The 14,373-nt window shown below is 44.9% G+C and overlaps 1 long non-coding RNA gene across 1 annotated transcript in view; it reads left to right on the top strand.

Moving 5' to 3' along the window:
• Positions 1 to 14,373, top strand: part of LOC141145910 (uncharacterized) — a 35,883-nt gene that overhangs the window by 20,950 nt on the left and 560 nt on the right. The gene's annotated exons all lie outside the window — the stretch shown is intronic.

The following is a 14,373-nucleotide window of genomic DNA, read 5'->3' as shown; positions in this document are numbered from 1 at the left end:
CAATGGCCCTTTGCAGGCAGGTACTCAAAGCATCTTGTTGTGTACCAGAATACAGTGATCAGCTACCATTCTTCCTCCTGTGGCTACTGGTGCCAGCACCTCTTCAGGCACTGCCAACCCACCTGGCTGCAGCTGCCCCTTTCACTAGCCACTGGTGGCACCTTCCCTTGTGACATCACCGACCCAGCATGCACCAGTCAGTGAAGTCACATGAAGGTGGTGCCACCAGGTGACGTTGTCAGGTTGCCCTGCACCTTGATGGGATCAGTGACTGCGTTTGATGACACAGTGGCTGCAATTGATGGGCACAGTGAGGCTGCTTGATGTTTGTTTCCAGAATTTTTCAGTTTGCGGCACCCAAAAAATTTTGAGAACCAGCCGCCACTGGTATCTATAAACATCCTTTATGGTCCAATAAAAATATGGGCACCTGTAATAATCTATATAGTACATAAATAAACAGAATACTTGTCTATATATAATGAAAATATATTGTAATTACCCTAATAAAATGAAACTGACATTTCTATTATTGTTTTTCTCATTTACAATATGTTTTTGCACAAATGCACAAACCGTGACTTTTTGTAATACAGGTTACTATGAAATGACCAGTGATTCGATATTGTAGCTAATCTGAGATATTTTTGCTCTAATTTTAAAGATCATTTTCTTTTTCCTGATGGGAAGAAGAGTCATAATTGCAGGAGTGTATAAAGGATTGCCTCCTCCTATCATATAACAGCACAGCATGTTTCTCTTCCACCACATTTGTGATTATGGAAAGTATTAATTGATAAAATGGGCCTCTACTGCAATTAATAAGCTTCTAATTAGCTTCTCCAGAGGAGTCTGATTATATGTTCTTTTCAGATAAAATTGGGTGGTCCAAGGTAAAAATATCCACACTTCATAAATCACATACTCTTAGTGTAGTATAGCAATGATTAGTTCCGTGAAATGTATTACACAGCCATTATAAATATACTGTATATTTCAGCTGACTGTATCAAGCAAGCTTCTTGACATATATTTTAAATTTTGTAAAGTATTTATTTAAAAAATATAAGCCTTGTGATAATGTTTTTTTTTTCACTGCGCCAAAATTCAAAATAAGTGTCACTTCTCTATCCCTCTGTGCATGTCTTTTAAAAAACGAATTTACTCAATGTATTGCCATCCTGGTATGACAGTCATTTTGTAGCAAACTCTGATCTTTTACCTTCGTTGATGTATGTATATACCTTTGTACCGTGTGCCAACCTGTCAGTGTGATCTTACATACCACTCATCATCCTGCCACAACACTTTACAAAAAAAAAACACAGAGGTGTCTAACAGTTCTTTCATGCTGTTATTGTAGTAATGAACCACTGCAACAGCTCATGCTTGCTGTGGAGAAAAACAGATTGCAGCATTGTACAAAACTTAATTTGTGTCCAAATCCAGATTGTTTTTTTTATTTTTATTTTGTGCAGGGTAATGTTTAGGTGGCAACTTTAAGGGTCCATTTCGATGTGAGCTGTGCATTGTACATGTGTAAATAAACACATGCTAACACATGTTATCCCGCATTATTGTACATGTTTTTTTTTTTTTGTACCACAATGCAGCAAAAATCTAAATAAAATTTCCAATGCAGCACACCACAACAAATAGTCAGGCATTTCATGTGTCGTGGTGTACTGCAATGCAGGTGCGTTGAGGGTGCATGGGGTTAATGCATTAGAGGGCCATTTAAAATAAATGCACAGTGCGCTCAAGTGGTCCAAACATGAAGCCTAATATTTCTACAATTTTAAGTGGTACACATCTTCTTTATATAGTGTATCTTAAAAAAAATTAAAGAACTGTGGAAAATTGATTATTTTTCATTACTAACAGTCCTGATTTATTTTGCTCCACTAGCTATCTAGTGATAGCTTCAGCATTAGTAAATGTTCAGGAGACTTACTTAAAGGAAAGCAGACTCTCTAGTATTAGTTAGTACACATTTTGATTTACTATTGTAAAGGTAAAGGGTAAAGGTAAATGATCTTTTTTACATTTCTACATTATTTTTCTGATTCCTTCTAGCGGTTTTGCTGTATTTATTTTATATACAGTTTTGTAAACCTGTCCCTTGTGGTAATCTGTCTTGCCTAGGCACTACTAAGGTATAGTCAGTCGGCCTTGATGAGAGTACGCTCTTCATTAATCAGTCATGACTCACAGGCTTGCACGTCAAAAGGGATAAAAGGTTGGGAGAATATACAGTATATATTTTTTTAGGATACACAGATATATATATATGTACAGTGTATGAAATAGCAGTGGCGTAGCGTGGGTTGTCAGCACCCGGGGCAAGGTAAGTAATTTGCGCCCCCTAACCTGCAGACTTTTAGCTATCCCTGAGTCCCTTCAAATACAAGTACTACTGACCTACCTGATTCTTATACTGACCATTACACTGAGAACTACACTGTCCACTACACTACATTGTCCACTACACTGACCACTATACTATACTGACCACTATACTACACTGACCACTATACTGTCCACTACACTACACTACACTGTCCACTATACTACACTACACTGTCCACTATACTACACTGACCACTATACTGTCCACTACACGACACTGTCCACTATACTACACTACACTGACCACTATACTACACTACACTGACCACCATACTACACTGTCCACTATACTACACTACACTGACCACCATACTACACTGTCCACTATACTACACTACACTGACCACCATACTACACTGTTCACTATACTACACTACACTGATCACCATACTACACTGTCCACTATACTACACTACACTGACCACCATACTACACTACACTGACCACCATACTACACTGTCCACTATACTACACTACACTGACCACCATACTACACTGTCCACTATACTACACTGACCACCATACTACACTGTCCACTATACTACACTACACTGACCACCATACTACACTGTCCACTATACTACACTACACTGACCACTATACTACACTACACTGACCACTATACTACACTATACTGACCACTATACTACACCATACTACACTACACTGACCACCATACTACACTGTCCACTATACTACACTGACCACCATACTACACTGTCCACTATACTACACTACACTGACCACCATACTACACTGTCCACTATACTACACTACACTGACCACTATACTACACTACACTGACCACTATACTACACTATACTACACTACACTGACCACTATACTACACTACACTGACCACTATACTACACTATACTGACCACTATACTACACTGACCACTATACTACACTACACTGACCACTATACTACACTACACTGACCACTATACTACAATATACTGACCACCATACTACACTGTCCACTATACTACACTGACCACTATACTACACTATACTGTCCACTATACTACACTACACTGACCACTATACTGTCTACTATACTACACTGTCCACTATACTACACTACACTGACCTCCATACTAAACTACACTATACTATACTACACTAACCACTATACTGACCACTATACTACACTACACTGACCACTATACTACACTGTCTGTTATACTACACTGTCCACCATACTACACTGTCCACCATACTACATTATACTGACCACCATACTACGCTGTCCACTATACTACACTGTCCACTATAGTACATTACACTGACCACCATACTACACTATACTGACCACCATACTACACTGTCCACTATACTACACTAACCACTATACTACACTACACTGACCTCCATACTAAACTACACTGTCCACTATACTGACCACCATACTACACTACACTGTCCACTATACTACACTGTCCACTATACTACACTACACTACACTGTCCACTACACTGACCTCCATACTAAACTACACTATACTAACAATTATACTATACTACACTAACCACTATACTGACCACTATACTACACTACACTGACCACTATACTACACTATCTGTTATACTACACTGTCCACCATACTACATTATACTGACCACAATACTACACTGTCCACTATACTATACTGTCCACTACACTACACTGACCTCCATACTAAACTACACTATACTGAACACTATACTGACCACTATACTATACCGACCACTATACTATACTACACTAACCACTATACTACACTACACTGACCACCATACTACACTGACCACTATACTACACTACACTGCCCCCCATACTGACCACTACACTACACTGACCTCCATACTAAACTACACTAACCACTATACTACACTATACTGACCACCATACTACACTACACTGTCCACTATACTACACTGTCCACTATACTGACCACCATACTACACTACACTGACCACTATACTATACTGACCACTATACTGTCCACTACACTAAACACCATACTAACCACTATACTACACTGACCTCCATACTAAACTACACTATACTGACCATTATGCTAACCACTATACTACACTACACTGACCACCATACTACACTACACTAACCACTATACTACACTGTCCACTATACTGACCACCATACTACACTACACTGTCCACTATACTACACTGTCCACTATACTACACTGTCCACTATACTGACCACCATACTACACTACACTGTCCACTACACTATACTGACCACTATACTGTCCACTACACTAAACACCATACTAACCACTATACTACACTGACCTCCATACTAAACTACACTATACTATACTACACTAACCACTATACTGTCCACTATACTGACCACCATACTACACTGTCCACTATACTATACTGTCCACTACACTACACTGACCTCCATACTAAACTACACTATACTGACCACTATACTATACTATATTGACCACTATACTATACTAACCACTATACTGACCACCATACTACACTGTTAACTATAATGACCACCATACTACACTACACTGAACACCATACTACACTGACCACTATACTACACTACACTGCCCCCCATACTGACCACTACACTACACTGACCTCCATACTAAACTACACTATACTAACCACTATACTATACTACACTGTCCTGCCTACAGTCTCTCTCGCCCCCCCCCCCCCCCCCCCCGGCCAGTAACAAGACTCTCACTCACCTTCTTATCCTGGCTGCATTGATCCGGAGGAGGAGGAGAACACAGCGGTGGCTCACATTCTTCTCTCCCCTGCGCTCTGGCTGCAGCCATGTTCAGTGTCCAGCGCCCAGTGATTGGGCGTATGGGGGGTCATGTGCAGAGGCGGGACTTCAGGAGCAATCTAGGACAGGCCAGCCCTACGCCTCACATGACCCCCATTTGCCCAATCACAGGGCGCCGGCCACTTAACATGGCGGCCGGGCCGGGGACACAGGATCGAGAAATTAGGAGGAGGCAGCCAGTGACACATACTGGCGCCCCCCTAAATGTCACGCCCGGGGCCACGGCACCCCCTGCACCCCCCCACGCTACGCCACTGTGAAATAGTGGTTATTAACCACTTCAATACTGGGCACTTTCACCCCCTTTCTGCCCAGGCAAATTTTCAGCTCTCAGCGCTGTCGCACTTTGAATGACTATTGCATGGTCATGCAACGCTGTACCCAAACAACATTTTTATAATTTTTTTCACACAAACAGAGCTTTCTTTTGGTGGTATTAAATCACCACTAGGTTTTTCATTTTTTGCTAAACAAATGAAAAAATACAGAACATTTTGAAAAATAAAAGTTTTTCTTCGTTTCTGTTAAAATTTTTTGTAAATAAGTATTTTTCTCTTTCACTGGTGTGCACTGATGAGGCTGCACTGATGGGCACTGATGAGGTAGCACTGATGGGCACTGATGGGCATTGAGGCTGCACTGATAAGATGGCACTGATGGGCACTGATGAGTGTGGCAATGATGAGGAGGCACTAATATGCAGCACTGATGGGCACTGATGGGCACTGATGGGCGCTGATAGGCGGCACTGATGAGCAGTCTTAATGGGCACTGATAGGTGGCAATGATGGGCACTAATAGGCGGAACTGATGTGCACTGATAGGTTGCTTTGATGGGCACAGATAGGTGGCAATGATGAGGAGGCACTGACAGGCATCACTGATGAGCACTGAAAGATAGCACTGATGTGAATCACTGGTGGGCATCACTGGTGGGCACTGGCAAGCATCGCTGATGGGGCTGCACTGATAATCATGGCACTGATTATCAGCACAACTCCCCCCCCCCCCCCCCCCATCAGGAAAGCTGCTTATCAGCTCTCCTCTACTCACACGCTGTTAGCACTTCCTAATTACACTGTGATCAGCTGTGATTGGACACAGCTTATCACATAGAAAGAGCCTACATCAGGGTAGCCTCTTTACCGTGATCGGAGATGCGGTGTGCCCGAGCAACACGCCGCAACACCAACCGCCCCTGTTCTGAAGGACATCATATGGTGTTCAGTCAGAACAATTAAACCACCACCCGCCATCATTTTGCTGAAGGCCGGGCGGGATGTGGTTAAAGTGTTTGTTACACCAACATTTCATATTCCTGATATGTGTCTGCTGTACCATGAACTTGTATGAGAAAGTATACTGTTCTCTTTGTATTGCTTCCTTTATGTGAAATACCTGGTTCCCTGCAAGTCCCTCTGCTTTCCTATTATAAACTGCCCACACTAAGTAGGAGAGCACTGCTGGGAACTTATTGTGCTCTCCTCCAATGATCAGACTTGCCCTGACACGCCCCCACTGCACAGCCATTCACTGGGAAGCTCTGTGTACTGCTGCTTCTCCTCCCCCCAGCTCTTATGCAGCTGAGAACAGAGGGAATGTGATCACTTCTAAAAATTGGGAAAAAACGGAAAATTTATATCAAATACTTACCGTAATTTTCCTTTCCTGATAGGCTCCATGGCAGCATACGTGTGGGTTGACCCCGCCTCCATAACTACCCAATAGGACCCCTCCCTATAAATTTCAGCTGTGGGCTCTCAGCCGTGTTTCGTAACTAGCCTACTCCAAGCATTGGGAGGGACTCCTGCTGCCATGGAGCCTATCAGGAAAGGAAAATTACGGTAAGTATTTGATATAAATTTTCCGTTTTCCTGACAGGCTCCATGGCAGCATACGTGTGGGAAATAACTCGCCAAACACACCCGGGTGGGCACAATGCTGAGCGAGAAAATAAATTTATTTAACACTGTCCACTGACAGCACTTTCAAACCAAAATTAATGGATGACAAAGCGGCAGGTTCAACACAATAGTGAGAAACAAACGTATTGATAGATGACCAGGAAGCCGCTCTACATATAACTTCGGGTGCGACATGAAGAGAAGCCGCCCACGAGGTTGAGATACTCCGAGTTGAGTGTGCAGTCACTGCCTCTGGAGGAGCCAAGCCCTACGCTTTATAAGCCCTTTGAATGGTCTGTACTATCCAAGCAGAGATGGATCTGATTGAGGCCCGTTTTCCTCTATTTTTCCCTTGCAGAAGAATGAAAAGGAAGTCCGTCTGTCTAAATGATTCCGTAGCTTCCAGGTATTGACTCAAAGTATGTCCCACATCAAGGGGATGAACTTCTTGACCTTCTGTTGTATTAAAGGTAGGCAATACAATTTCCTGATTTTCGTGAAAAATAGATGTCACTTTAGGGTTTGAGCCCAACATGGGAATTAATACTGCTCTATCCGGGAAAAAGGTCAGGAAAGGCTCTTTGGAACCTAAGTTCCTGATTTCAGACACTCTCTTGGCTGAAGTTACTGCCACCAGGAAGACGGTCTTGAGTGTGAGGTCTCTAACTGATAGAGGATTATCAGGATCTGTTCCAAGCGTGGAAAGGAAATCTAGAACAAGGGGAAGATCCCATTTGGGGAATCTCGGTTTCCTTTGAGGTCTTAGCCTGATAGCACCCTTGAGGAATTGGCGAACCAGGGCATGGTTAGCCCATGAAATTCCTGTGAAAGCCGAGATGGCTGATATTTGCACACGAAGGGAACTTACTGCTAGAGGCAAATCCAACCCTGTTTGCAGAAAGCTGAGGATATCCTGGACTTTTGGAGAACCACAAGGATTAGGTCTAGAGGCCATGTGCTCTGTGAACTTGGACCAGATACGTTCATACACTCTATTAGTGCTCTTCCGTCTGGCATTCAGAAGCGTCGGGATGGCTTCTTCTGGACAACCTAAGGCTTCAAGCCTTCCCCTCTCAAAAACCAAACCCTGAGATGTAGATGAGCAGGGCATGGATGCAGGATAGAACCTTGGGACAGAAGATCCGCCCTGAGAGGCAGAGGGATTGACTCCCGATAACTGAGGAGAGATAAGAGGGGAAACCATGGCCTGTTGGGCCAAAACGGTATCACTGCCATGACTTCCACTTCCTCTGTTCTGAGCCTGCGGAGAAACTGGAGTATCACAGGTACCGGAGGGAAGGCATACGCCTTGTTGAACCTCCACCGATCCGTGAGGGCATCTATCCCATATGCTTGGGGATCCCGGAACCTCGAGTAATACTTGGTGAGTTTGTAGTTGCATGGGGATGCAAACAGATCCACTTCTGGAGACACTCCCAGTGTCAGGAGCCACTTGAACACCTCTTTGTGCAGGGACCACTCGTTGTTGTCCATTTGAACACGGGACAGAAAGTCCGCCTGAACATTCTGGACCCCCGGAATGTAGACTGCCGAAATGTTGGACAGATTCTTCTGAGCCCAGTTCATGATTGGGTCCACTTCCCTTAGGAGGGATCAGCTGCGAGTCCCACCTTGTTTCCTTATATAGGCCACCGCGGTTGTGTTGTCCAACCGGAGCATCACTGAGGAGTTCTTTATCAGATGGTAGAAGGATCTGAGCGCCTGAAAGGCCGCTCGAAGTTCCAAAATGTTGGATACAGTCTTCTGAGACGGCGAGATCCATCTGCCCTGAGCCACTTCTGACAGGCAATGAGCACCCCAGCCCCGATTGCTGGCATCTGAGGTCACTGTGACCCATGTGATGGGAAGAATCGAATGGCAATTGCGGAGATTTTTCCCTTGGAGCCACCAAAGGAGAGACTCTCTCATGGATGGAGTGAGAAGGATGCGCTGATTCTTGCTGGGAGGATCCCACTGTTGGAGAAACCCTTTCTGGAATGGGCGAGTGCGCCATTGAGCCCACTTCACCATGGGAATGGTGGCTGCCATTGCGCCGATCACCTTCAGACATTGAAGAGCGGAAAGGTGAGATGAAGCAAGAGTCGAACGGATCCTGTCCCGGATCACCACGATCTTCTCCTCTGGTAGCGAGATGGTGCCCTCTAGTGTGTTGAAATGGGCACCTAGAAATATGAGAGACTGAGATGGAATCAGGTGACTTTTCTCCAAATTCAGGAGCCACCCAAACTCTTGGAGAGTGGAAATTACTAGACTCCTGTGCTTTAGAAGCTGACCCTTGTCCTGGCCTAGAAGGAGGAGGTCGTCGAGATAGTGGTGAAGGCGAACTCCTTTGACTCGGAGCAGAGCAACAACAGCCAGCAGAACCTTGGAAAACACCCGAGGTGATGTTGTGAGATCAAATGGAAGGCAGGTAAACTGTAAGTGTTGATCGCCTACAGCAAAGCGAAGGAACTTTTGGAAGTCTGCCGCCACTGGGACATGAAAGTAGGCGTCTTTCAAGTCTATTGACACCAGCCAATCTCCTAGATGAACCGATTGTTGAATCGTTAATAGTGACTCCATCTTGAATTTTTCCTTTCGGATAAACCGGTTGAGATGAGTCAGGTCTATAACAGGCCTCCATGTGCCGTTCTTCTTCTGTACCAGAAACAGAGGAGAATACATGCCTTCTCCTCGTTCGCCATCTGGAACAGGAATGGCTGCGTTTTGAGCTAATAAAGAGCTTATGTAAGCTAAAAGAACTTGTTTCTTCTCTTCTGAACTTGGAAGATTTGTTGGAATAAATCTTAGTCTGGGAGTGCTGTTGAAAACCCAGGTGTGGCCTGAGGACACTGTCTTGACAGTCCAGAAATCCCGAATTGAGGCCGCCCAAACATGCCGGAAGTGGAGCAGACGAGCCCCCACCTGACATGTTTGAGCGGGCCCAATTTCAAAAGGACTTAGTGGAGTCCTGGTTACTGGTAGAAGCCCCTTTTGTGGGCTTTTTAAAAGAGGACTGCCTGGATTTCCAGGATCTAGAAAATTCCCGACCAGGCCTATAACTACGTGCTTCCCTTGCACGGTCGGTGTTCTGCGATCTTGAAAAGGTGCGTTTTTGATTCTGTAAACGCTTGTCTTGAGGGAGGAACCCCGATTTACCACCCGTAGCCCGGGTAATGGCACTATCCAGCTTGTTGCCGAAGAGGGATGAACCCTCAAATGGAATACGGCACCAAGCCTGTTTAGAGGCTGGGTCCGCCAACCAAGGTCGCAGCCACAAGGCCCGACGGGCGGTGACCGACGACAACATCACCCGAGCCACTAGGCGAACAATGTCAATAGAGACCTCCCCCAGAAAGGCAGAGGCAAGCCTGATTTCCTGAATAGGGGAGCTCTTAGCCGCTTCTTCAGAGATACCTCTAAGAGAATCATTCACATTGTCTGACCATGCCTCCAAAGCTTTAGAGACTGCTGCTAAGGCCAGAGCTGGTTTGCACACTGTGCCTGCTGTCAGGTAAATTCTTTTTAGGTCGGCATCAATCCGTCTCTCTAGCGGATCTTTAAATGAGACTGTATCTTCAAGAGGCAGAGTCACATATCTCACAAGCCTCATTAATGCAGCATCTACCAAGGGAGCTGACTCAAGATGTTTAACCTCTTCTACCTTGAAAGGGTATAGTTTTGCGACTTTGGATTGCATAGAGCTTTTTTTATCTATCTTGCCCCATTCTTCAAAAATTATAGCTCCCACTTCCGTGAGGAAAGGAAAATAATGACGCTCCTTGCTGAGCTGTTTGAAAAACTTTCTCTGTTTAGCAGGAGAAATAACTGGATCTTCCCAAACCAGAGCGTTTTTAACCGCTTTCACCAGAGAAGGAACCAGGGCATATTCAAAGCCCATCCCAGGATCATCTGCTTCTGACCCACTATCTGAGGGGGGAGCTGACTGGTGGCTAGGTTGAGAAGACTCCCACGTCTCAGGAACTGGACCCTCTTCTGACAGGGGAATCAGTGGATCTTGAGGAGAATCACGAGGCTTTGCAGCGTCTCTCTCCTGCAGTGATTCTTTCACAACTCGCTTGATTAGAGTTTCCAGGTGTTGGTCTGCACCTTCCCTCTCATTAGCTGCTTTAGAAAAACAGCGGTCACAGAGAGACTTGCTGGCAGGAACTGGGGCCCTGCATCCCCAACATATTTTCTCCGGTCCCCTATGAGATGAGGGGGGGTGAGGAGAGCCTCTACTGTGGTCTTTAGACTTAGAGGATGAACCATGGTGTCTAGAGCCAGAGGAGGAATGCCGGTGGTGTGATTTAGATGACCCGCTCCTTCTGCGGGAACTACTTTGTCTTTGATCAGACCTAGAAGGGCTAAGGAAAGAAGGAAGACAGGAATAGAGAGAGAGAAAGGCACAAGTCAGAATGATGCCCTACACTCCACTCTCTTCCCCCCAGCAGGTAAGTAAAGAAATATACTTTCAAATCCTACCTGCTGCGAGAGGACTGGCCACCAGGAGGCAGTGAAGAGTCCATGGCTGATGCTGGGAATCACTGCAGGTGAACACAGAGTAAATCAGATACACCAGAAAGCAAAGCAGCTAGCACAGACCCATCTGTACTGCACTTACCTGGGGAAGGCTCTGCAGATGCTCAGGGAAGTCGCCGCTATGCCCACGATCATTCCCGAGCTCTGCAAGCTTCCCCAGGCTTTTAAAATTGGCGCCGCGTGACGTCACGGCCGCGCCAGGCCCACGGTCGTCGTGCGCATGCGCGAAACCAGGCCTCGCTTTCGTTCCGGAACTGCGCCTGCGCAGAACGCAGACAGAACCCGGAAGTAGAGGGAACGCACAGGGAACCAGCCGCTGCATAGGCAATTTGACAAAGAGCATACAGAGAGAGAAAAAACAACAACAACAAATATATACACTGCTGCCATGAAGGCGATATATGCTCACCACCACCTACGATCGACTCGGCCGGAACATCCATACACACACCGGGCTTTGGCAGATAATGGCCACCTGCATACTGCTAGGCAATCGGCCTGTGCGCGCTTTTCATTCAAAAATGACTCCAGCTCTTCAGCGCTTACTCTGCAATACACTCCATACCCTGCTAACAGTCAAGGCTTATTGGAGGGATGAGACATCACATCAGTCGGCCGATACGATCGCGGGACATCGTCTTCAGGTAGGAGAACCAAACATCAGGTCCTACGGAGGAGGACAAAAAAGGAACACGGCTGAGAGCCCACAGCTGAAATTTATAGGGAGGGGTCCTATTGGGTAGTTATGGAGGCGGGGTCAACCCACACGTATGCTGCCATGGAGCCTGTCAGGAAAGGGTATTTATTAGACATGTGCACACTGAAATATTTTGTTTCGGAATTTCGTTTTCGTCCAAAAAATAAATTTACTTAGTTACTCCCGAAATTCGTTTTTCGTTAAAAACTTGCATTTGTCCGAAAATCGAAATGAATTAAGGTCGAATCTGTCATTAAAGGCTTATGGTGTCTGTCAAATGTTCAAAGTAGATTAGACGGAGCAGCTAAACTGTACGACGTCGCAATCGTACATTCCGGTCGAATTTTCCGGGATGCATTTGACCGGAAATGTACGATAGCAGCATCGTACAGTTTGTTTAGCTGCTCCGTCGAATCTTCTAACTTTCGACAGACACCATAAGCCAAAGATTTACGTTTGCATGTTTTCGTTTCTGTGTCGAATCTTCATCGTTCATGCTCATTGGTCTACTCTGCCCCAGCAGTCAGCCAACCAAACTTTCACATTCGTTTCTCAATCGGAAGTGCAATGGCGGCCGCAAAATCCGACGCTGTGTCTGGCTCAGATATGGCAGCACCAGCAACCCATGAAAACATGGAGGAGGACGTTCCTGGGCCTTCTATGGAGGCAGCAGCAACATCCCCAACAACACCAGTATCCAAAAATGGGCGCAGGAGGGGGACACAAGCTGCAACCAGCAGGAAGCGTAACCTTATGTGGGAAAAAAAAGGACGTCAATTTTGTTTGGGAGCCACGTCACACCACCGCGCAATTGTCATTTAAAGCGTCACAGTGCCGAATTGCACAAAGTGGCACTGTCATTTGGCAGCCATACCTCCGGGGCTGAAGTGGTTAAAATGTAAAAAAAGAATCAGACACGTTACTTACCATTTTATGTCGCTGAATTTTTTCCGACAGGCAGTCGGGTCACGCCGATGGCGATAGGTCTCCTCGACCTTCCTGGAGATCTCCTCCCACTTCTCCCGCTTCCACTCCGCAGTGGATTCCCTGGAGCGAGGGCCACACAGCTGCATCCAGCAAGGAAGCGTTTCCCTTACAAGGACTACAAAATAGGGATAGTTTTATGGCATTTTTATTAACAATTTTTTTTACTAGTAATGGCAGTGATCAGCGATTTTTATTGTGACTGCGACATTATGGCGGACACATCGGACACTTTTGATGCCATTTTGGGACCATTGTCATTTATACAATGATAAAAGCTCAAAAAATGCACTGATTTTACACACACACATAAACATATATTATTGCTATCACATGTGATGTCAGTAAAGTTAAGTGAAATTTTTTTTTAAAAAAAGGAATAAATAATTTTCAATTTATCCTCCCTCCTGTGAAAAACCAAATTTGCGCATAGGTGTGCCTAGCCTACACATGAAAGCATAGTTTGCAGTTGCACATATTAACTATACTATTGCCACGATCATTTTAAGAGGAATATTTCCGTGCCCGTTATTTGTTCTTAGTTAGTTATCACTAAACTGAGCAGTAAGTGCTTTTAAGTTCCACTTGACCTGACCCCCTGTAGGTTACGCCCCCTTTCTGACCAGGCCATATTCTGCTATTTTGCGCGTTGCAGCTTTAAACTGCACGCTCCTGCGATGTACTACCCAAATGAAATTTATGCTCTTCTCCCGCCACATATAGAGCTTTCATTGGTGGCATTAGATCACCGCTGGGTTTTACATTTTTTGTTATTGAAAAATAAAAAAGTTAAATATATATATATATATATATATATATATATATATATATATATAAAAAAGTGTTACAGTGGCTGGACTTAACCAGCTTGCGGACCCGCCATATGTTTAGTTACTATGGGTCCACATCCGCAAGTGGGTTAATGCTTTGCAAAATAAACAAGAAAGGAAATTTTACACTATACACAGTTCACACAAGCGCGTAATAGAAAGGTGGACTGGAGTGGACAATGGA

This window comes from Aquarana catesbeiana, linkage group LG05, assembly GCF_042186555.1.
Source record: "Aquarana catesbeiana isolate 2022-GZ linkage group LG05, ASM4218655v1, whole genome shotgun sequence".
In the NCBI taxonomy this organism is placed as follows: domain Eukaryota; kingdom Metazoa; phylum Chordata; class Amphibia; order Anura; family Ranidae; genus Aquarana; species Aquarana catesbeiana.
The sequence above is the reverse complement of the archived record's forward strand: the minus strand, read 5'-3'. Positions and strand labels throughout refer to the sequence as shown.